Source organism: Cervus canadensis, chromosome 10 (genome assembly GCF_019320065.1).
Source record: "Cervus canadensis isolate Bull #8, Minnesota chromosome 10, ASM1932006v1, whole genome shotgun sequence".
Lineage (NCBI taxonomy): Eukaryota > Metazoa > Chordata > Mammalia > Artiodactyla > Cervidae > Cervus > Cervus canadensis.
In genome coordinates this window covers 71,687,486-71,710,127 of record NC_057395.1, presented here as the reverse complement: position 1 = coordinate 71,710,127, position 22,642 = coordinate 71,687,486, and the positions used below count along the sequence as shown (strand labels likewise).

General features: G+C 49.3%; 1 protein-coding gene across 1 annotated transcript in view; it reads left to right on the top strand.

Annotated features, from left to right (window-relative positions):
- RIMS4 (regulating synaptic membrane exocytosis 4) overlaps window positions 1-22,642 on the top strand; it is a 70,028-nt gene that overhangs the window by 8,702 nt on the left and 38,684 nt on the right. The window lies entirely within an intron of this gene.

Here is a 22,642-nt window from a genome sequence, read left to right as displayed (position 1 = left end):
AACCGCGGGATTGCCAAGGAAGTTCCTGAAAAATCTCATTGCTAACAAGTTCCCAGGTGATGCTGATACTGGTCCAGACCTACTTGGAGAATCACTGGGTTAAAGAAAAAAGCTGGAGAGAAATGAAGGGTTCTTCTGAACTTGGGATGTTTCCTTAGATGTCTTAGATGCTTGGGACATTGGGTACCAGATTCGGTACCCGGGTGTAGTCTTCAGGCACACCTGTTTCCATCACAAGGTCTCAGATCAGATGAGTCTCAGCTGCTGCCCTGCTTTGCACCGGGTTTAATGTGAAGGACCCCATCAATCCTTTTGGAAGCCATCGGTATAAATGATAAATGAGTCGACATGAATAACACATCAACCCATAATATCCTTTTGTGACATATTGGCCTCAGACAGCTCTGGAGATTCTGAGGGGCCCAGGCCTAGCCCCTTTTACCAAAAGGAATAGGATGCCACCCCTTTCTTGCATTGAGGAAAGGCAGAACTATGTGTTAAAACCAGGAGGTTCATTTGAGGACAGGTCTCCACTGGGAAGAAGTAAATTAAAGGAACCATCAATGTAAAAGGGTAAAAATAGGGAAATTCTTCCGAGGGACTTTACTGAGTCAGTTTATTTAGATGTTTCTAAGAAAGGGGTCGCTGGTAATTTCTTAGGGAAGGTTGAGGTTTAGCTCAGATTCGAGGCGTGGTGGGGACAAACTTTATGATGTGATAAGAATCTTATCCAGTCCGACAAAATTCAGAGTCTGAAGACAAAGGCATTCACCAATACATTCCAGTTGGGATTTCCTCAACTGATGGGAAGGACTCTTCCAAGAGGGGTGGCTCAGGATCGCGAAAGAGCACGGACTTTGGAAGCCCCCAAACCCAGGTTTGAACCTCTGCTGCATCCTAGCTGTGTCTCTCGATGTGTCACTGTTCTGGACCTCAGCCTCATCCTTTGTCAACTGGAGTGAGTAACTCTACCTTGTGAGAATGAGGGAAAATGCCAGTGTGGCGCATAGAAGGCGTCTGGGCCGCTGCAGCGCTGCCTTTCCTGCTGCTGTAGACATCCTGGGTGCAGGAGGGGCGGGATGGTGGGAGTGCATTCCCTGCGGTTGGGACTCCTGGCTCGGGTCCCAAACACAAACACAGTTGGTAAAATTTACTGTGTGCCTGGTGGAGCCTGAGAGGCTGCATTAGGAGTCAGGAGAAGAGGTCTCCATTCAGCCACTGGATCGCAGCATCTCCTGAAGCCACTTTGCATTTTCTTTTGGGCCTCTGAATCCCCGTTTTCAGAGTGAGGTGTCTAGTGGGCTTGGTTTATATACAACCGGAGTCTCCCAACCCTGCATCTCCTTCTTAGTGTTCCTCCCCTACCTGTTTCTCTCTAGTTGATTCTTGGCTGATGGGTCATTGAATACCATTATTTTTAAATGAGTCTTCCCTGTAGCTCAGACTGTAAAGAATCTGCCTGCACTGCAGGAGACCTGGGTTAGATCTCTGGGTCGGGAAGATCCTCTGGAGAAGGAAATGGCAACCCATTCCAGCAGTTTTGCCTGGAGACTCCCCTGGACAGAGGAGCCTGGCAGGCCACAGTCCATGGGATCACAGTTGGACACGACTGAGCAACTAACACTACTACTACTTAAAATTCAAAAAAAATTTTTTTGGCTGCTCCGGGTCTTCGTTGCTGTGGGCAGGCTTTCTCTGCTTGCGGTGACCAGGGACTCCTCTGGAGTGGCAGTGTGGAGGCTTCTCTTGTTGCGAACAGGCTCCAGGCACGTGGGCTCAGGAATTGTGGCTCACAAGCTTAGTTGCCCTGAGACATGTGGGATCTTCCTGGAGCAGGGATCAAACCCATGTCCCCTGCGTTGGCGGGCGGATTCTTAGCCACTGGACACCGGGGAAGTCCCTGAACACTTTTTAAAAGAGTATTATTTGGATTAAGTAATATATGCAGATGGTACATTTTAGAAGCACAAAAATTACCCAGCTAAAAGGGCCCCAGGCACCTCCGTCTTCTGGGTCTCCTGTCCCCTCCCCTGGACAAACACTGTTTTCGGCTCTCACAGCCCTTTATGTTGCCGTTACTGACTGTAGCTTGTTGCGTGGTGAAAAGCCAAACAGCATCAAAGGACAGCCAGGGAAACCATCAGTCTCCCTGACACCTCAGCTACCTTGTCCCACTCCCGTAACCCACCATCTCGGTCATTTAGGTTACCAGTTTTTTCTTTATTTTCCAGTTAGCAAATTCTTATTAAGCTGTTATGCTGGTGCCAGGTTCGATCCCTGGGTTGGGAGGGTCCCCTGAAGAAGGGAATGGCTACCCAGTCCAGGATTCTTGCCTGGAGAATTCCATGGGCAGAAGAGCCTGGCAGGCGACAGTCCATGTAGTTGCAAAGAGTCGGACACGACTGAGTAAGAGGAAACTCTGGCGGTGCCCAGTCCTGTGAGGATTCAAGAGTGGTCAGATGATACGCACTGTGGATCACCAGAGCGGTGGTTATGGTACACAGTCCATAGCTGGATGTCCTGGGTTTGAAGCCTGGCTTTGCCACTTAATGCTGCGTGATCTTGAGCAAGTTACTTCATTGAGCCCTAGTTTCCTCAGCTGCAAGAAGGGCTAGTAATCGCTCCTTCCTGCCTTGAAGGTGTCAGGAGGATTAAATGAGTGCATATTTGTGACATGCTTTGTGGAGAGCCTGCCCGCAGTAAGGGTGTGTTCAGAGTATTAGCTGTTACTGTCTCAGAACCTTTAAGTCTCTTGAAGTCCTCTCACCGAGGCCCAGACAGGGATTGCATGGTTTGCCCAAAGCCTCGCAGCAGGTCTCTGGCAAAACCAGGGGCAGAATGGATGTTTCTGGTTGCCAGCAAGGGCCTCTTTCTCTCCCAGGTGACCCAAGTGGCCACCCTGGACCCTATCGGCACCCGAGGCTTCCGGTCCGTTTCCTGCGTTTCCAGATCTCGGGGTCCCTGAGAAACGCTGCTTGGTGCCTTGGGAGTAGGTGGGAGGACGTGTCCTTAATTGGGGCCTGGAATGGAAATTCATTAGTTCCTCAGCAAATGCCCCAAGAAACATCTCTCATCTGCCTGGGCCCAACACCAAGACTGGATCAGGGGCCTCGGGGGCCCACCCAGACCCAGCCAACCCACCCTGCAGCCATCTGGCCCCTGGAAGCTGCAGCCACTTCTGCTTAGCTTCTGTTGGTTGTGCTGAGTCTGGGGAGAGGGACCCCCAGGCTGGGGAGCCTCGTTCTGATGGGAATCAGGTGGGTGCTTCGAGGGAGGGAGAAGTGAACATGTGTGGTGTTCTTAGACTCCTCTTGGTGGTCTTCAAATTGAAAAGATTACAAAAGATGGGAGAATGCCCTCCTGCTCCCACAGTCTTGGGCTGAGACATAGCTTCCTGTGCAGGTGACACGCAGTGATCTCAGGTGAGACCAGGATGCAGGATGAACAGGAAAAGAAGCAGTTGGGGATGTCCCTGGTGGTCCAGTGGTTAAGACTTCACCTTCCAGTGCAGGGGGTACGGTTCAGTCCCTGATTGGCGAGCTCAAATCCCACATGACTTGTGGCCAAAAAAATCAAAACATAAAACAGAAACAACATAGTAACAAATTTAATAAAGACTTTTAAAGTGGTCCACATCAAAAAAAAAAAAGCAGCTAATAACGGTCACTCTCCCCCAGGCCAGCCTCAGTCTGACCCAGGGAAAGCTCTGGAGGGCAGATGGCATCAGAAGGTTGATCAGCCTTCTGTCCTACCGTATCAGACAGTCATGGGTTGTGGATAGCCCCACACATGGAGGGTGGGGACATAACTGGGCAAGGCAACTCAGATTTGCTCAGAGAAGTTCTCCAAGGAATGGGCAGCTGGGAGCCAGGATGGCAGAAATTCACAGCAGCTGTGGGATAGGTGTCCTTGGAGGGGCTCTGGCTGGGCGGGTCCACCCATCCACTGTCTGGGAACTTCTGGTGACAGAGTGGGGAGAACAGGTGTGGCCAGCTCTGTGCTGGGCAGTGGCCACCCCTGTTACAGGTCACCTTCTCTACAGTCCTGCAAGGTGTGCATGGCCGTAGGGCTAGGTGGGGCTGGAAGAATCAAGTGTCTGGGTGGATTCCTGGCTTGGCCACGGTCAGGCTAGTGAAGGGTAGGACAGGGCTTCAATCCCAGTGTGTATGAGTGTGTGCGCTCAGTTGGGTCTGATTCTTTGCAGCCCCATGGACTGTAACCTGCCAGGCTCCTCTGTCCATGGGATTCCCCAAGCAAAAATATTGGAGCAGGTTGCCATTTCCTACCCAGGGGATCTTCCTGACCCAGGGATCGAACCCCAGTCTCTGGCATCCCCCGCATTGGCAGGGGGATTCTTTACCACTGCACCAGGCCTGCCTCCAACACTTCTGATCTTTACAACACTCTGTGCTAGACCTCCTTGGTGGTCCAGTAGTTAAGAATCCGCCTTCCAGTGCAGGGAATGTCGGTTCAATCCCGGGTTGGGGAGCTAAAATCCCATGTGCTGCACGGGACAGCCAGAAAACTAAGAAAATAAAAACAGTATGTGTTGCAGTTGATTCTGTTCATGACTATAATGTATATTTTGTGCTTCCCAGTGGGTTTCTTTCCAGGTACCTCTTTGAAAGGTGTCTGTCTTGGTTTTCTCTTTTGCACCTTGCAAACATAAAAACGTTTTGGGTCTGACAGAGCATGTTTGCCTGTTTGATCTCAGCTGAGCCTCATGGAAAATTGGCTTGGTTTCCAGAGAGGTGGGCAGGGGCCCTGACAGGCTGCTTGAGGTGAAAGACTAAGGGGTAGCTGATTTGTCAGGGAATGAGCCAGGAATTTGTCATAAGAAAACCTAGGTTTGAAACCTCATTTTTCCCATTTGCCAGCCGAGTGAACCTGGGTAGGTCTCTTTGAGCCCTGCTTTCCTCTTTAGGTGAAACAAGTCCATGACTGTAAGCCTTGGGTAGCCTGGCAGGTGTTCTAAGGACATTGCATGTAGCAATTACCTGGCAAGGCTTTGACTGGGGGTGGGGACAAGGAGTCCAAAACCCAGAGCAGACCTCTGCTGTGTGTGTGTGCAGAAACAAGAGTCAGATCAGGGCCTGCCTGTGAAATGGGCTCAGTGACGCTCGTCTTGCTGTCCTAGCTTGTGTTTCCCATGAAACAAGCATTTGAGTACAAGTATTAGGTTGAGATCTTCCCTGGTCATCCAGTGGCTAAGACTCCATGCTCCCAATGCAGGGGGCCCGGGTTCCATCCGCGGTCAGGGAACTAGATCCCACATGCTGTAACTAAAAGATCCTGTGTACCACAGCTGAGACCCGGTGCAGCCAAATAGATAAATATTTTTAAAATTATTACTTTGAACCATAGGAAACTGCCATTTGTGGGAGTCGAAACAGTCGAATAGCAGTTGTATGTGGTTTATGTGGTTCATGACAGTGATGGGTGAATCTCCAGGAGGGGAGTGAGAAAGGCAGTCAGTATTATCAGCCATGTTACCCCTGACCAAGGGCAACCGAGTCAGGTTGTACCAGGGGCTCTGGGAGGTGATATAACAGGGCTCGGCAAACTTCTGTAAAAGACCAGACCCTGGATGTTTTAGTCTTTATGAGTCATAAGGTCCCTGTCTCAGCTGCTCAATTACACAGTTGGAATGCAGCCAAAGACAGTATATAAATGGATGTGTGGGGCTGTGTTCTAATAAAACTTTATTTACAAAAATGGGCAGCGAGCTGGATTAGCCCATGGGCCCTAGTGTGCAGACCCCTGGAGTAGAACATATACCTCTGTTATCTCACCCAGGAGTGAGGGAGCTGGGGTGTTTATACAACCCCCATCGGTTGTTGAGGGGTGGGGATAGGGTGGGTGCCAGGGCTTGTCTGAAACCCTCAGCCAAGAAAAACAGGGGCTGGCCCCAGGAGGTCAGGCCAGCGGTCACTGAAGTGGGAAAGGTGGATGGGGTAGGGGACAATGACTCTTGCCAGCTCTAAGGCCTGACTGTGTTTGGAGAGTGTATCAGAGAGAAAGTGGCAAGATGAACAGGAAAATGAATTTCTAGGAGGGCCAGATGATTTAACTTTGTATTTCTAGCCTTTTCAGCCAGTTGTTACTTCCAGGCAAAAATTGGCTCCTGCATTCTTGGCAGTCCTGTTAGCATTTTCTACCTCCCGTGCCTCTGCTTTGGCAATTTCATCTTCCAAGTTGCCCTGCCCTTCCCTTTCAGGGCTCCGATGCCACCTCCTCCAGGAAGCATACCTCTCTTGTCTCAGGTGGAGTTGATTGTTCCTCCTGGGTGTTCACCTGAGTGTGTTTTCTCTCTCTCCAGCAGTTACAAAGTCTGGCTGATACCAGTTTTTAATGCCACCCTGAAAGCCCTTCCAGGTCAGGGACTGTGTGATTCTCAGCCGCACTCCAGTGGGGGCACTGATTTGGGAAGGGTGGAAATGAACCCCAAACCTTCCCCTGCCTCCCTTCCACCCTGCCTCCATCCTCTCCCCTCCATGTCTCCCTGTTCTCCAGTAGTTGCTGATGGCCAGGCCCTGTCCTAGGTGCTAGTGAATCAAGACAAGCCCAGTCTTTGCCTTCATGGAGTTTACAGTCTGGTGGGGGTAGGAGTGGGGTTAGACATTCGAGAACCCAAAGGAACAGTGAATAATTTGATCATTACTGTGCTAAGTGCCATACATGTCAAGTGCAGGGTGTGGGGGGATTGTGGAGCTGGAAGAAATGACCTGGGGGAGGGGTGGGAAGGAGGCAGCTAAGCTGAGACTTAAGGCATGAGTGGAGTTGGCCAGATGAAGGCAGGGGAGGGGAGGGAAATGAGACAGAATGACTTGGGAGTCAGCTATGGGAGCTGGGGGGATCGAATCCTGGATTCTGTCAGTCTGTGTGGCTGTCTCCCCAACCCCCGAATCTGTCTCTCTCCCTCCTCTTTCTCTCTAACGTGCACACATACACACCTGCATAGGGGAGGAAATACTGTCTGTAATTGCTGAATTATGGACAGTTTTTGTTTTATAGTTTGCACTTCCTTGGTGTTTTCCACAGTGGATGTGTCATGGCAATAAATGAAGTCTTCAGCATCCAGAGACCACACTCCCACTGGTAGTTGTGTGACCTTGACCATGCTGTCTAATCACTCCTGGTTCTGTCTCTTGCTCTATAAGATGAAGACAGTGATGATTAACATACGGTGCCCATCACATCACATCGTGACACTTCACCTCCCTTAACTCATTAGAGCATCAGCTACTCTGTGAAGCAGGTACTGTCATTGTCCCTGTTTTTTAGATGAGGAAACAGGCTTGGAGAGGTGAAGCATGTTGCTCAAGAGGACACCGCTAGGAAGCGTCAGAAGTGGCATTGAAACCCAGATGTCTGACTCCAGAGTCTGAGCTTACCCACGTGACTCTGCCACCTGCCTCACAGGGTAGGGATGAGAATCCGTGAGAGGACGCCTTTCAAGCCCTTAGCACAGTGGTTGGCTACAGTTAATGTGCTGTAGATATTAGTGCGTTATTATTATTAGCAGCTGTGCCAAGGCCCTGGGGTAGGAGGGGCATATGGTTTCAGAGGCACATGTGCTTAGTGAAGTACCAGGACTGGATCATGCTAGGTCTTTAAAGTCAAGAATCTTGGCCTTGAACTTCAGGACAATTGAACACCTGTCGGGTTTTTGTAGCAGAGAGGTGACAGACTCAGATCTGGGGCTTAAAAAGACCTCTGTGGCTGCGGATTGGAAGAATGGAGCCAAGAGGCCCAGAGAGGCTCCCTTTAGTGATAATGACACTCCTCAAGTGGGTCGGACCATCCCAGCGTGGACTCCTCAGGCCCTGGCTGTGATGATGTTCGGCTGACTAGGCCGGCCGTGCGGGTCAGAGCACACGCCAGGAAGTCAGGAGCGTGTCACCAGGCTGGTCTGGTGATGCGAGGGGGCTGGGAAGTGCCAGTTTGAAGGCAGGAACAAATTACTCTCCTGGAGACGAGGCCGGGCCAGTTCCTGTCGTGTTGCATTATTAAATTTGTAATCTTCATTCTAATACTTCCCAGCAGTGAATAAGAACCAAATTTAAAATGCCGGCTTTACATTTCTGGAATGAAGCCCTTTGTCAGGGACTCTTGAAACCCATAATTTCTCTCCAGAGGTGAATGTCTACATCCTTAAAAAAATTAAAATAAAAAAAATAATAAAGGAAAACCACTCTTTAGTTAAAGGTTGGGTTTTAAGGGTTGTCTGCAACCCCGGCCCTGGCAAGAGTTGAGAGTGGGGTGTGTTATGTTTCCAGCCCTAGAGAAGGCTCGGAGTAGAACGGGGCCTACAGGTGCCCTGCGCCTCCCAGGATATTTAAACCCCTAAATCTGGGCCTTGCTAGGAAAGAAAAGTGGGAGAAGCCGCGTGCCCACCTCACTCCCAAACCTGTGGGTTTGTGAAAGGGTTTGGTTAAACGTTGGACCTTAGTCTTTAGGAGGATTGACCTGTGTCAGGCTCTGTGTTTTCTCTTGACCGGTTTGGTGGGTGGTCAACCTGACTGCTGGCCGAACCATGGGCTGTGTTGTTCCCGCCTTTGATCTTGGCGAGAAGGGCTCTGATCTGGGGTCCCCAGCACTATTGGGTCGTCTCCAGCCCTCCTTACTGGGTGAGGAATCTCTGGGGCAGTGGGTTCATGCCCACCTGAACCCCTCTTTCTAGGCCACATTCCAGCTATGTGGGACCCTGGAATTCCCCATCCAGATGGCCCTGAGTCAGTATCTGGGGTGCCTGCCCAGACCCCTCCCCTGGGCCCATCCTCTGTCACTGGTGTCCTGACATGTGGCCCTGAAGTAGCTGTTAGTGGAGGTGAGAACAGAGCACAGGTGTAGAGAGTGGGCCTCCGGATTCATGGGGGAGATGAAGGGAAGGGGGGGCAGTGCCGAAGGGCCCATCATATTCAACCCCTCTGTCCATATTCAGCCGTGGAACTCTGAGGAGTCTAAATCTGAACCTGTCCTGGCCTTCAAGGTCATTATGAAGGCATACTTGTCAGCATGGAAGGATAGAACATGTTTTATTTAAGAGCTTGATTTATAACTTTTAGGTATTTAGAATAAATGTGACCTACGGTCCTTTCGCCCTGGACCCCACACTGTTGGGTGGGTGATTTGCGTCATCCTTTGAGCTGAGGCTGAGAGCTGCCCAGGGGTGGCCCGTTCCCTCCGGATGCCACGCGTGGGCCCGGGTCCTCAGACATGGTTTGCACAGCATGTTTGTACCAGGTAGGCAAAGACACCGCCACCCCCCATTCCAGGTGATGGAATTTAACATAGTACTACCTCCTGTGACTTCCCTGGTGGACCAGTGGCTCAGACTCCTAATGCAGAGGTCCTGGGTTTGATCGCTGGTCAGGGAACTAGATCCTACATGCCACAGCGAAAATTGAAGATCCCAAGTGCCTCAACTGAGACATCGAACAACCAAAATAAAAAAAAAAGAATAGTACCTCCTGTAGGTCGGGCTCCCCAACCTTTGGGATCTAAGGCCTGATAATCTGAGGTGGAGCTGATGTAATAATAGAAGTAAAGTGCATGATAAATGTAATGCACTTGAATCATCCTGAAACCATCCCTTCTGCCCCGGTCTGTGGAAAAACTGTATTCCATGAAACCAGTTCCTGGTGCCAAAAAAGTTGGACTGCTACTGTAGGAGGATGAATTAGAAGGCTTCCCCTTCTCCAGCGCCTGTGGGGTGTGCTGCCTGGCCACTGAAAACAGGCTGTATTTCTGCCCACCTCAATTGGGCACCTTTGTGCAGGAGCAGCTTATTCAGTGGTCCATAGTGCTCCCTGGACCTGAAGCAGAGAGGGTCCCTGGGCAAGACCAGAAGGGAAAGTGCTGAGACTCCAAGGTCCCAAGGTTAAATCATTTTACATTTTCAATAATTGTCTTCATCATGATAGCAAATGTTTATTTTGTGTTTCTTACATGCCAAGTATTCTAAGCTCTTTATCTGCATTAGCCTATTGAAACCCCCTCCAGGATATGAAGTGGGGTGGGGGGGGGTACAGTTATCATGCCCATTGTACAGATGAGGAAACTGAGGCACTGAGAAGAGAGGCTTATCTTTGGCCCAGGCTCGTTCAACAGTAAGGTGAAATGCAGGTCTGCCTGACCTGTGAATCCGTAGGCCTAAACCACTGCTCTGCCCTACCCTTTCTTGTTTTAAAAAGCGTCATTTATGCACTCAGCATATTTACTGACCCCCTGCTCCGATGTGATGGGTGTGGAGGTAGATGCCGAGTAAGATGGGTGTCTCCCTCAGCCAAAGTGGAGAGACAAGCAGAGCAGGTAACTGGGTGACCCCATTGAGCAGGGGGTGCTCAGTAGAGCCCAGAAGGGTGAGGAGCTGTTTACCAGGGTGGAGTGGGGGGCGGGGGGCAGTGCTCTAGGCCACTGGGGGTCCTATGTGGTCAGGGAGGAGCACCTTGAGGTTTATTGGTACCTTGTGGGTATGTGTCTTAAGAGATAGGTGTGGGTCTAGAAGGGTTCCCTGGTGGCTTAGTGGTAAAGAATCCACCTGCCAGTGCAGGAGACATGGGTTCGATTCCTGGTCTGGGAAGATCCCACGTGCCTCAGAGCAACTAAGCCCGTACACCACAACTATTGAGCCTGCGCTCTAGAGCCCAGGAGCCGCAGCTACTGAATTCTGCCCGCCCTAGAGCCTGTGCTCTGAAACAAGAGAAGCCCCCGCAATGAGAAGCCCGCAGACTGCAACCAGAGAGTATCCTCCACTTGCCACAACTAGAGAAAAGCCCGCGCAGCAACAAAAACGCACCGCAGCCAAAAATAGATAAATAAATTATTTAAAAAAAGAAATAGAATCCAAGCTGTAGAAAACAAACATGGTTACTAGGAGGTCGGGGGAGAGGGATAAATTGGAAGATTAGGATTGACATATACACACTGTTTTATATGTAAAGTGGTTAAGGACTCACTGGATAGCACAGGCTTCGCTGGTGGCTCAGACAGTAAAGAATCTGCCTGCAATGCTGGAGACCTGGGTTCCATCCCTGGGTGGGGAAGATCCCCTGGAGGAGGGCATGGGAACCCACTCCAGGATTCTTGCCTGGCGAATCCCCATGGACAGAGGAGCCTGGCGGGTGACAGTCCATGGGGTCGCAAAGAGTTGGACATGACTGAGTGACTAAGCGCACAGCACTGTATCGCATAGGGAACTCTGCTCAGTACTCTGTGATGACCTATATGGGAAAAGAATCTAAAAAAGAGTGGATGTGTGGATATGTGTAACTGACTCACTTTGCTGACACAGTTAGCAAACTGACACACCTGAAACTAACACAACCTTGTAAATCAAGTCTACTCCAATAAAAATTTAGAAAAAGAGAGAGAGAAGTGTGGGAAGAGGTGGGGCCAGGAAAGAGGGGTGGGGAGGTTGGGAAAGGCTCTGGAGCTGTGTCCAGGACCCGGCCCTTCTTGAAGACCAGAGCTGTGTCATCATCCTCTTGGGCCCCTGCCCAGAGGGGTGGTACTTACCATCCACCCGCCAGCACCATCCTTTTCAACGTCAGAAAAGTGAGATTGAAAGGGGAGGGAAGGGTCCTTTTGTGCATTTCCTGCCAGTTGGGTTTGGGACCCAGGCCTCCGGGTATCCTCTCCCCCGGCTGTAGTCTAGTCCCTTCACGAGCTGCAAGAGTCATTCTCTGTCATTTTGGTTTCTTAAAACCATCTCGCACTTTCACAAGTTACAAACGCTGCTTGTAGAGTCAGTCTAGCTTGCATTTTCTGAGCACACGCCATGTTCCCGGCGCTGTGCTAAGACTTCATGCATGTTATTTTGGACAGTGCTCAGAATGAACCTTTGCAGGGGGGTCCTGTTGTTATTCCCATGTTACAGATGACGAAATGAAGGACCTCTCCTAGGATCACCTGGCTAGCAAATGGCAGAACCAGTTTCCTCGAGCCCAACCTCCTCAGTCTATGCTCTGTGTACCCAAACTTTGGGAAAATGCAGAGAAAGCACACAGAAAGAAAATTAAAATGACTCCAGTTCTATAATCCAAGAGCAGAATGTTTAACCGTTGGGGCTGTTTCTCTCCAGTTGTGTGTGTGTGTATGTGTGAGCGTGCATACAATGAGTGTGTGCAGAAATGTGTGTTTAAACCAAGGCAGGGTCATGCTTGTGATACTGTTTCGTAAACCAAAGCCACTATTTAACAATCACCTTAAAAGCACCTTCACAGGCTGGTCTCTATAGGGGCACTGATTTCGAGGATCAGGTCTAAAACTACATCAGGCTTGCCAAGGCAGGACCTGAGACAGCAGCAGGCAGCTCACCCTAATAGCCCTGGTTCATTTTTGTCCCTGCTTTCTGCTCCTGTTCTTGTTAAAATAAAATAAATTTAAAAACTGACAGACCTACCCAGGATTTTATTCCATGCCTGGCCCGGCATTTAAATGCGAGAAGCAGAAGGCTTGCGAGCTATAAATAGACCGGGCTGCTTCTGAACAGTGGCAGGGAGAATTTGCAGGTCCTGTTCCCTCCGAACCTGGTGACCTGGATTACTTCCTGCAGTGGTTACTTCCCTCGCTGCCTCCTCTGCCCCATCCTTTGTGGAACAGAGCAGGTCCCTCTCTGCAGATGCTTGGTGAGCGTCTACACTGGGCCTAGGTCCTGGGCACACGGACTTGAGCAAGCCACCACCAGCCCCATCACAGCCTGGGGTGGTGGGGGTGGATGTGAACACACACGTCTGCAAATGAAAATCTGGTGATGGGGGAAGCACAAAGTGGGGGGTGGGGTGGGGTCCCTAGTTCTGGGAATCAGGGGAGGCTTCCTGGAGGAGGGGACGCTGAAGCTGGAAAAGGGAAAGAGGAGATGGGAACCTGGAGAGGGGGCACCTAGGAGAAGGAGTCTGTGGGCCCATGGGTGTGGTGCTTGGCACAGAGCAAGGTTTTGTCATCAGTGATCGCATGCTTCTGGAGAGCATATGATGGGTTTCTTTGGAGGCTCCCATGGTTTCTAGGATCCATGGCTTCTAGGATCCTTCTGGGTAAAGAGGCTGCTCAGCGTTTCACTGGCCCAGTGATTCCTCACCTGCTCTGCCCATGCGCTTCCATCTGGAACTAAGATCCTGAGCCACTCAATTAAAAACCTCAATGGAACCTGGAAATCTACTGCTTCACGAGCTCCCCAGGTGATTCTGTCGTTTGACCACATTTAAGGTTCGTGGTGCTGACCCAGGCTCCCATCTGGAGACCAAAGCCTCAGACCCCCCGGTCCAGTCTCCCTCAGATGACGGTGAAGGGAGCTCACACCCTCTCAGAGCAGTTCCTTGCATTGACAGACAGACAGCCTGACTATAGGAAGGTCCTCTCCCCTCGAGCCCTGAGTCACCGTCACCATTAATCCTAACACGGCAATGACACTGAAAATCAAATTTGTACAGTCCTTTGTTGTCTGCAAAACGCTTATTGAATTTGAGATGCGATAGATTTTAAATTCAGACAGACCTGCATTTAAACCCTATCCCCCTCTTTTGTTCTGCTCTCTTGGCTGTGTCCTTAAATAAATGACTTAACCTCTCCATGTCTCAGTGTCCTTATACTTTTTTTTTAAGATTTTTTGCTGTTGTTGTTGATGAGGACCATTTTTAATGTCTTCTTTGAATTTGTTATGGTATTGCTTCTGTTTTATGTTTTGGTTTTTTGGCCACGAAGCATGTGGCTCCCTGACCAGGGATCAAACCTGCACCCCTTGCACTGGAAGGCAAAGTCTTCACCGCTGGACCACAAGGGAAGTCTTCTCCAGTGTTCTTACCACTTAAGTAGAGATAATAATGATGCTTACCCCTCAGGTCAGTGGGAGAATTGACTAACATGCATTCTACAGGCTCACGACAGTAGTAAGGCACTCACTCCTCAATAATTTATTATGATGATTATTACTGCTATTACTGTTATGTACAATATTTACATGGTAAATTCAATATCCACGAGGTTTTCATTGAGTGCTGAATATGGGCCCTACTGCGGGTGATGAGCTACATTGTTAAAAAGTTCTCACTAATTGGCAGTCGTCATTATCAGTATCATTAGGGTGATTTGGGGACTTGCTGGTGTCTCAGTGGGCATGGCAACCCACTCCAGTATTCTTGCCTGGAGAATTCCGTGGACAGAGGAGCCTGGCTGCCAACCGTCCATGAGGCCGCAAAGAGTCAGACACTACTAAGCGACTAACAGACATGCAGGGTGATTTGAGCCTTGCAGAGTTGCTGGAGAAGGTGGTAAAGTCGCCCACTTTTTACTGATAGGAAGTTGAAGCTCAGAGGGGTGGCGCGAGTGGTAAAAGAACCAGCGCTAGTGCCAGTGCAGGAGACATAAGAGACACAGGTTCAATGCCTGGGTCGGGAAGATCCCCTGGAGAAGGAAATGGCAACCCACTCCAGTATTATTGCCTGGAAAATCCCGTGGATAGAGGAGCCTGGCGGACTGTAGTCCATTGGGGCAGCAGGAGACCGACAATGGCTGAAGTGACTTGGTGCAAGGGGTTTCTAAAGCCCACTCAGCTGCTGAGAGGTGGGATGAGAATTTAATCCATGTCTTCCATCTAATCCTTCTCCAGGGGATCTTCCTGACCCAGGGATCGAACCTGGGTCTCTTGCATCTTTACCATCTGAGCCACCAGGGAAGCCCATGGCTAGCAGAAGGTCCCTGTAATTAGACGTACAGGTGGGTTCCTTGCTGGCAAGGTGGGTCCCCAGCCCATGGTTCTCATGTCTTTTATTCTGTGCAAGATGTCAACTTAAGCTTCCCTCGTTCAAGCCTCTCTGAGCTTGCTGTCTCCCTTGCATAACTTTAGCTGCCCTGTTCCTGTCTCTACTTCCATCCATTTCATTGATCAGGCAAATCTAATTTCTAACAGCCTCTGACAGTGGGGAAACACTGGGCCGAGGATCAAGAGACCAAGTTCTAGATCGGTGCTGTCTGATAAGAGATTTCTGCCATGGAAAGTTCTGTTTCTGCAATGTCCAAAACAGCCCTGGCCAGATGTGGCCGTTCAGCACTGTAACTGTGGTTAGTGTGACTGTGGGATCAAATTCTGAATTTTTTTTTTTTTTTTTTCAAATTCTGAATTTTTTAAAGTTGTAATTAAAGCACATGTGGCTCGTGGCTGCTGTATTGGGCAATATAGATCTAGACCCAGTTCTGAATATGTTGAACTCTGAGACCTGGAGCATATTTCTTGCCCTCTGGGAAGATGAGGTGTGCAGTTCAGGAACCCAGAAAGAGGCTGTCTGGAATAGAGACTGAGGTCTGGGGTCAGCTACATCTGGAGTAGATTCCAGTTTTGCCCAGTTCCAGCTGTGTGATCTTGGTCAAGTCATTTAACTTCTCTGTGCTTCAGTGTCCCCATTTGTAAAGTGGGCTTACTAACCATCACCTCATAGGGCTAAATGAACTACAACAACTCTCTAAGTGCCTTACTCCTGGTAGACTCTTGACAAACTGTAGTATTTTTAACTAGTCTTATAGGAACCCAGGTTCCCCTCCTGCCTCTTTGGAAAGCTCTGACAATTCTTGCTTTTGCTACAAATGTTTGTAAAGGGTTTCCTTTGGGGGCCAGAAGTCATCACCTTGACTTTTTGAAATCATGTACAAGTTGTGTTGTTGTGCATCTGTATTTTTTTTTTTTATAGAAAACCAAAAAAAATTTTTTTAATGGAGATATACAGCTTTCAAATGATTTTTAAAGGAGTCCAAAAGGTTTAAGAACTCAGGGAGGGAAGGAAAGTGTAACTCACAGGGTCTGTGCAACAGGGCTGATATGATCAGAAGATAGTAGACTCTGGCCCCAGGTGGCCAGCATTCCAGTTCTAGCCCTGCCACCTCTCAGCCGCATAAATCTTGTTGAACTTCAGCTTCTCCATCTGTAAAATGGGGTAATATCGGAGCGGTTTCAATTACAGAATTCAATAAACGAGTCCCTGTTAATCGGGTAGCATAGCGCCCAGCACAGGCCCAGCGGATGCCAGCTGCCTGTATCATCACCGTCGTCATCAGGGTGGTCTTCACCATCACCATTGTTGTCATGCGCTGTATGCCACGCTTGATGTCTGTTTCCCCAGGTCTGTCCTTCCTCACTTGCTGCATCGTCTCAGACTTCATCTCAAACCACTCCCCTCGCTCATTCTGCTCCGGCTGCTCTGGCCTCCTTGTTTGCCAGATGTAAGTCTACCCTGGGGTCTGTATGTTTGTGTCCTCTGTGTTGGGAGCACTTACCCCTGAGATAGCCACATGACTCATTTCTTTACCCGCTTGGTGTATCATGGGGAGCCCCACCCCCTGACCTCTGTCTAAAGCTGAAACACTCACCCCTCCACGCACCACCTCCTGACACCCGCTCTGTCTTCATGTATTTGTGGGCTTTGGTGTTCGCTTGCCTCTCCTGGATCGGAGCTTCAGGAGGACAGATGGTTTCCCTTATTTTTATTCCCTGCTTTAGCTCCAGTGCCTAGAACAGTACTTGACATATAGAAGGTGCTCAGAGAAATGCTTGGTGAGAGAGTGAATGAGCCAATGGATCTCATTTAGTCTGAGACAGGCACCCGTAGGATCCTCAAACTCCAGGCGATGTCACCGATGTAACCAGTGGCTAAGTTGTGTCTGATTCTTTTGTGACCCCATGGACTGCAGCATGCCAGGCTTCCCTGTCCTCCACTCTCTCCGGGAGTTTGCTCAAATTCATGTCACCCTGCTTGTTTAACACATGCAGAGAACATCATGTGAAATGCCGGGCTGGATGAATCACAAACCTATGTAATATGTGCAATCAATAAATCGCTCCTCTGTGCCAGGTTAAGTCTCAGGTTCTAGGCATAGGAAGATGAAGCACATCTCGGCTCTTGAAGAGCTCATGGGCCTGGGGGTGGGGGTGGGGTAGTCACAGCCATGCTCTCTTCCAAGCATTTACTGCAGTCGTAACCTCCGAACTGTCCTGCCATCCTGTTCTGTCCTCCACCCTAGACTGGAGGGCACAGTGGACAAGGACCCCCATCTCTCTGGCTTGACACTGTGTCCTCAGCACTGGGACAAGGCCAGCACTGGATGTATGAGTGGATAGGACACGTTGGTGGTGGGGTAGGAACTGGCTGAGGGTCTGTGGCCTGCAGAGCCATGGAAGAGTTCACGTGGGAGGCGAGGAACCCTCCCCTGTCCCTTGGCGGCTTGCCTTGACTCTCACTTGGCCAGTGATGGAGCAACTTGGTGATGGTGGGAGGGTGGGGGCTTCCCCTCCCTCAGGAGGCTGGGTGGCCCACTGCAGCCCTTCTATATTTCAGTTCCTGCTTGCGTCTCTGTCCTTGGAGTTAAAAATAACCAAAGATGGGAGCGCAAGGACACACTGTCCTTCTCTGCCATGAAGCCAGAATTCTGCTACCTCCTCTCAAAGCGGGCTGCAGGAAAGCAGGTTGAGAAGCCAGCAGCTTAAAGAATTATCCCTTCCTGCCCCCTTGAGGACAAGCACAGACCTCACTTTCCCCAATCTGGGGTGACTCTAAATGAGTTATGGATTGTTGCAGCTGGAAGGGCTCTCCAGTGTAGGCTAGTTACCTGGCAGGAAGCCCATAGCCCTCCAGGCCTCGGACCTTGGCAGACATTACCAATCAATTACCACCACCACCCCCCACCTTTCCTGGGACCGTGGCAGGCATCACCAATCAATCACAGCACCCTTTCTGCCAAATCTAGACACAGTCTAAGAATTCTTAACAATGAATATTTTAGGTAACAGCTATCAGAGTTGGCAAAAAAAGAAAAAACCTATTTATCATCACAGTCTAGTCCAGTCCCCTCATGGTGGGGAAACTGAAGCTCAGAGGGGGACAGAAACTTAGTGGATTTTACACAGGAGTCCATAGTGGAACTGGGACCAGACCCAGGACTCCTAACTCTGCTGGGACTTTTTTCCATCTGTCCTCTAACATATATATCCTCTTTTCCATGAGAACTAAGGTTTGTCCAAAAGAAGGGTTTTTTTAACCCAGGGACTGCAAGCCTGAAAATGTTATGCAGTGTTCTGTGTGTACGTGCTGACAGGTGCTTTTCTAAGGAAAAGGAGAATAGCTTCCATCAGCTTCTCAAGAAGAGCCTTGTACAACCTAAGAAAGGCAAAGCAGTCAGAAAAGAGAGGAACGGATTAATGTCTTGCTACTCAAAGTGTGGGCCACAGATCAGCAGCATCAGCCTCACCTAGGAGTTGATAGAAATGGAGATTCTCAGACCCCACCCGCACCTACCAAATCAGAGTCTGCATTTTAACCAAATCTCCAGTTGGTTCAATTGCACTTTAAAGTTTGAGAAGCATAGGTCTGGAGTCGGAAATTGTCGCCTTTGGTTTCTTGAAGGTGTATGGAGTACTTGCTGAGGTCTAGACACCCTTGCCGGTCTACAGGAGGGCCATGATCCTTGCTGTCATTTGAGGGAGTGGGAAGAAACCTAGGCCCCTTCTCCAAGATGGGTCCCAGCTATTCTGTGACTCTGTTTAGGCCAGATCAAAGGAGGGATTTGCTTAAAAGGAGGGATTTGTTTAAACAGACCAGATCAAAGGAGAGACTTGTTGAAAGGAAAAGGATAAAACTTCCATCCAGCGAATAGGAGACCCCAGCATGCACCGATTGACTGTGTAGGGAGGTTCTCACCTGGAAAGCCTTAGGAAGGTGCTGGCTTAGCTGCCCTCCCGTGCGGTGGTGCCTGGTTTGTTGTTCAGTTGCTAAGTTGTGTCCGGCTCTTTGCAACCCCATGGACTGCAGTACACCAGGCTTCCCTGTCCTTCACTATCTCCAGGAGTTTGCTCAAACTCATTTGAGTCGGTGATGCCATCCAACCATTTCATCCTCTGTCTCCCGCTTCTCCTCCTGCCTTCAATCTTCCCCAGCATCATGGTCTTTTCCAGTGAGTTGGGTCTTGGCAACAGGTGGCCAGAGTATTGCAGCTTCAGCTTCAGCATCAGTCCTTCCAATGAATATTCAGGGTTGATTTCCTTTAGGATTGACTGGTTTGATCCCCTTACAGTCCAAGGGACTCTCAAGAGTCTTCTCCAGCACCACCATTTGAAAGCATCAATTCTTCAGCACTCAGCTTTCTTTATAGTCCAACTCTCATATCCATACATTACTACTGGAAAAACTATAGCTTTGACTATATGGACTTTTGTCGGCAAAGTGATGTCTCTGCTTTTTAATACAGTGTCTATGTTGGTCATAGTTTTTCTTCCAAGTAGCAAGCATCTTTTAATTTCATGGCTGCAGTCACCATCTGCAGTGATTTTGGAGCCCAAGAAAATAAAGTCTGTCTCTGGAGGGACTGGTTTTTAAGCACTCATGGGATTTGGTTGAGTTGAGTGGGAGCAGAGCTGAAGAATTGATGCTTTTGAACTGTGGTGTTAGAGAAGACTCTTGAGAGTCCCTTGAACTGCAAGGAGTTCAAACCAGCCCATCCTAAAGGAAATCAGTCCTGAATATTCATTGGAAAGACTGATGCTGAAACTGAAGCTCCAACACTTTGGCCACCTGATGCGAAGAACTGACTTATTTGAAAAGACCCTGATGCTGGGAAAGATTGAAGGCGAGAGGAGAAGGGGACAACAGAGGATGAGATGGTTGGATGCATCACCGACTCAATGAACATGAGCTTGATCAAGCTCCAGGAGTTGGTGATGGACAGGGAAGCCTGGTGTGCTGCCATCCATGGGGTCGCAAAGAGTCAGACACGACTGAGTGACTGAACTGAACTGAGAGAGACTGCAGTGCTTGAGGTCAGCTTCTCCAGCAGCCTCTGGTGCCAAGAGCCACTCATCTAAGGTGGCTTTGCGCTGATGAGTACTTGTGCCAGGTGGTTCCAGCTGGTACCAGTGGGTCTCAGGTGATCCTGGCTAGTTTTTTTGGGTCTGATGGGCTCTGAGGGAAGCTGACCCTGCGTAGACCAAGGAAGGTTGTATTGGGAGTGGGGCACAGAAGGAGGTTTGCTGTGGTGGGGCTGTCATTAAGGCATTCAACCCCTGTCCTCCATGTGATCACTGCATGCTTCTTCCATGGGCCACGGTGGAGATCCGAGTCCATGTGTGTGCTTTGAGGTCCAAACCGCACAGCCCAGGATTCATCTGGCCTTTGTGACAGGCTTTGTGTTCTGGCCTCTTGCTTATCTGGAGTCCTCTCTTGCCCCTGGCAAAGGTCAGTGATGACCTGAAAAACCTACTCACCCTGACACTGCCAGCCGCCTGATTGTCTGGGGTCAGTATAGATTAGGGGTTAACAGCAGGGCCTGGGAAACCACACACACACATGCACACAGACACTCACAGAGCTTTACTGAGATCATTCACATACCATACAATTCACCTATTTAAAGTATACAATTTGGTGGGTTTTGCTACATTTGCAGAGGTATGCAATCATCACCACAGTCAGTTGTAGAGCGTTTTCGTCACCCCCGAAAGAAACGTGTACCCATGAGTTGTCGCACTCTCGTCCCCCCTCAACCCAGCCCCTAGCAACGACTAGTCTGTGTTTCTATCTCTGTGGATTTTCCTCCTCTTGGACACTTCATATAGTCACATCAATGGAATATGTGTTGTTTTGTGACTTGCTTCTTCCATTTTGCATGTTTTCAAGGTTCATCTTTTGTAGCATTAATGAGTAATTCATTCCTTTTTATGGCTGAATAATATTCCAATAGCTGAATATATATTTGGCTTATGTAGTCGTCCGTCGATGGACCTTTGGGTTGTTTCAGTTTTTGACGATGGTGAATAATGCTGCTGTGAGCACGGTGTTGGGCCCCAGGCGTGGATAGGACGGGTTTGTTTTGCACTGTCCCTCCATCACTCACCTGCTGTGGGACCTTGCGCAAACTGCTTCAGTTCTCAGAGGCTCAGTTTTCTGAGAATTTCTGGGGATGGGGGTTGCTGCTGTCTATCTCAGAGTATTATACTGTAGTGGGTAGCCTTTCTCTTCTCCAGGGGATCTTCCTAACACAGGGATCAAACCCAGGTCTCCTGCATTGCAGGCGGATTCTTTACCAGCTGAGCCACAAGGGAAGCCCAAGAATACTGGAGTGGGTAGCCTATCCCTTCTCCAGCAGATCCTCCTGACCCAGGAATCGAACGGGGTCTTTTGCATTGCAGGCACATTCTTTACCAACTGAGCTATCAGGGAAGCCATTATTGATTACAGTGGGTATCATTTACTGAGTGCCTCTATCTTTTGTTTGTTTGTTTGTTTGGTCACATTGTGCAGCTTGGGGATCATAGTTCCCTGACCAGGGACTGAACCTGGGTCCCTGGCAGTGAGAGTGCTGAGTCCTAACCACTGGATGGCCAGGGAATTCCCCTGAGTGCCTTTATCTTATCATGACAGACACTGTACATGTGCTACATTCTAGAGTTCAGCCCCACAAGGGGCATGAGGAGATTTATTTCACAGTTAATGTGAAATAATGGGCTTGTGCTATAATGGACTAAACATGCTGCCTCGTTACAGCAAATCATTTGGTAGCTTGATGAGGTCTCCTTCCAATGTTTGTGCCGAGGGAGGGAACTTCCTTAGCTCTCCTGTACCTTTGGCCTTTTCACATTATTGGGAGGCATGTTTTTATCTTTACTTTTATATATTAAAATTAAAAAATAAGACTAGAGAAATATACATAGAGAACGGGGTGACAGAGGATGAGATGGTTGGATGGCATCACTGGTTCAATGGACATGAGTTGGAGCAAACTCCAGGAGATAGTAAAGGACAGGGAAGCCTGGCACACTGCAGTCCATGGGGTCACAAAGAATCGGATAGGACTTAGAGACTAAACAGCAACAATAGAGAAAAATGCAGTGACTAGAAGAGCTGTCTCATGGTTCCATCATTTCTGTTTTCTCTCTGCCATGAGAAGAGCATGTCCTAGGTAAGACTTGCTCTTCCCTCTTCATGCTGCATTCCAGAAGAATTCATGGAGTAGGGCCATACCTAACTCACAGAGGACATTTGATATGAGGAAGAGCTAAACCATGGTTCTATAAGCCACTGAGATTTGGGGGTCATTTGTTACTGCAGCACATCCTAGTGAGGGCTGACCAATACATTTAATCCTTGCAGCAATGTAAGGTGGGTTCTATGACTATTTCAGTTTTTTGAGGGAACCGAGGCTCAGAGAGGTTCAGTAACTTCCTTTAGTTTACTCAGATAGTAGCAGAGGGGTGTTTCAAGTCCCAAGACCAGTTATTCAGACTCCAGAGCCTGTGCTCTTAAGACGGAAGTATGTGGGCTGTTTGGTGAGTGATGAGTAATCGGTGTGGAACACCTGGCATGTGCGTGACGTCAGACCTGTAGTATAGGTTTGGGGCAGATCCTGGAAGCCTTGAAAGCTGTGTGGATTGTGAAGCTTCCTAGTGCCAGATGGAACCATAGACTCTACCTTTTGCTCACAGCACAACTCTCCCAAAGCTTGCTCAGCTTGTCCCAAGAGCTGGTGGGAATGGCTTCCTGTGGAAACTTGTGGGAATTGTAAATGATCTTCCTTCCAGTAATTGCTGAGATGCCCCCTCTCCAGGAAATCTTCCCACTCTGGAATCTTCCCACGCTTGCAATAGACTGGAAGCTTGAGGAGAGTG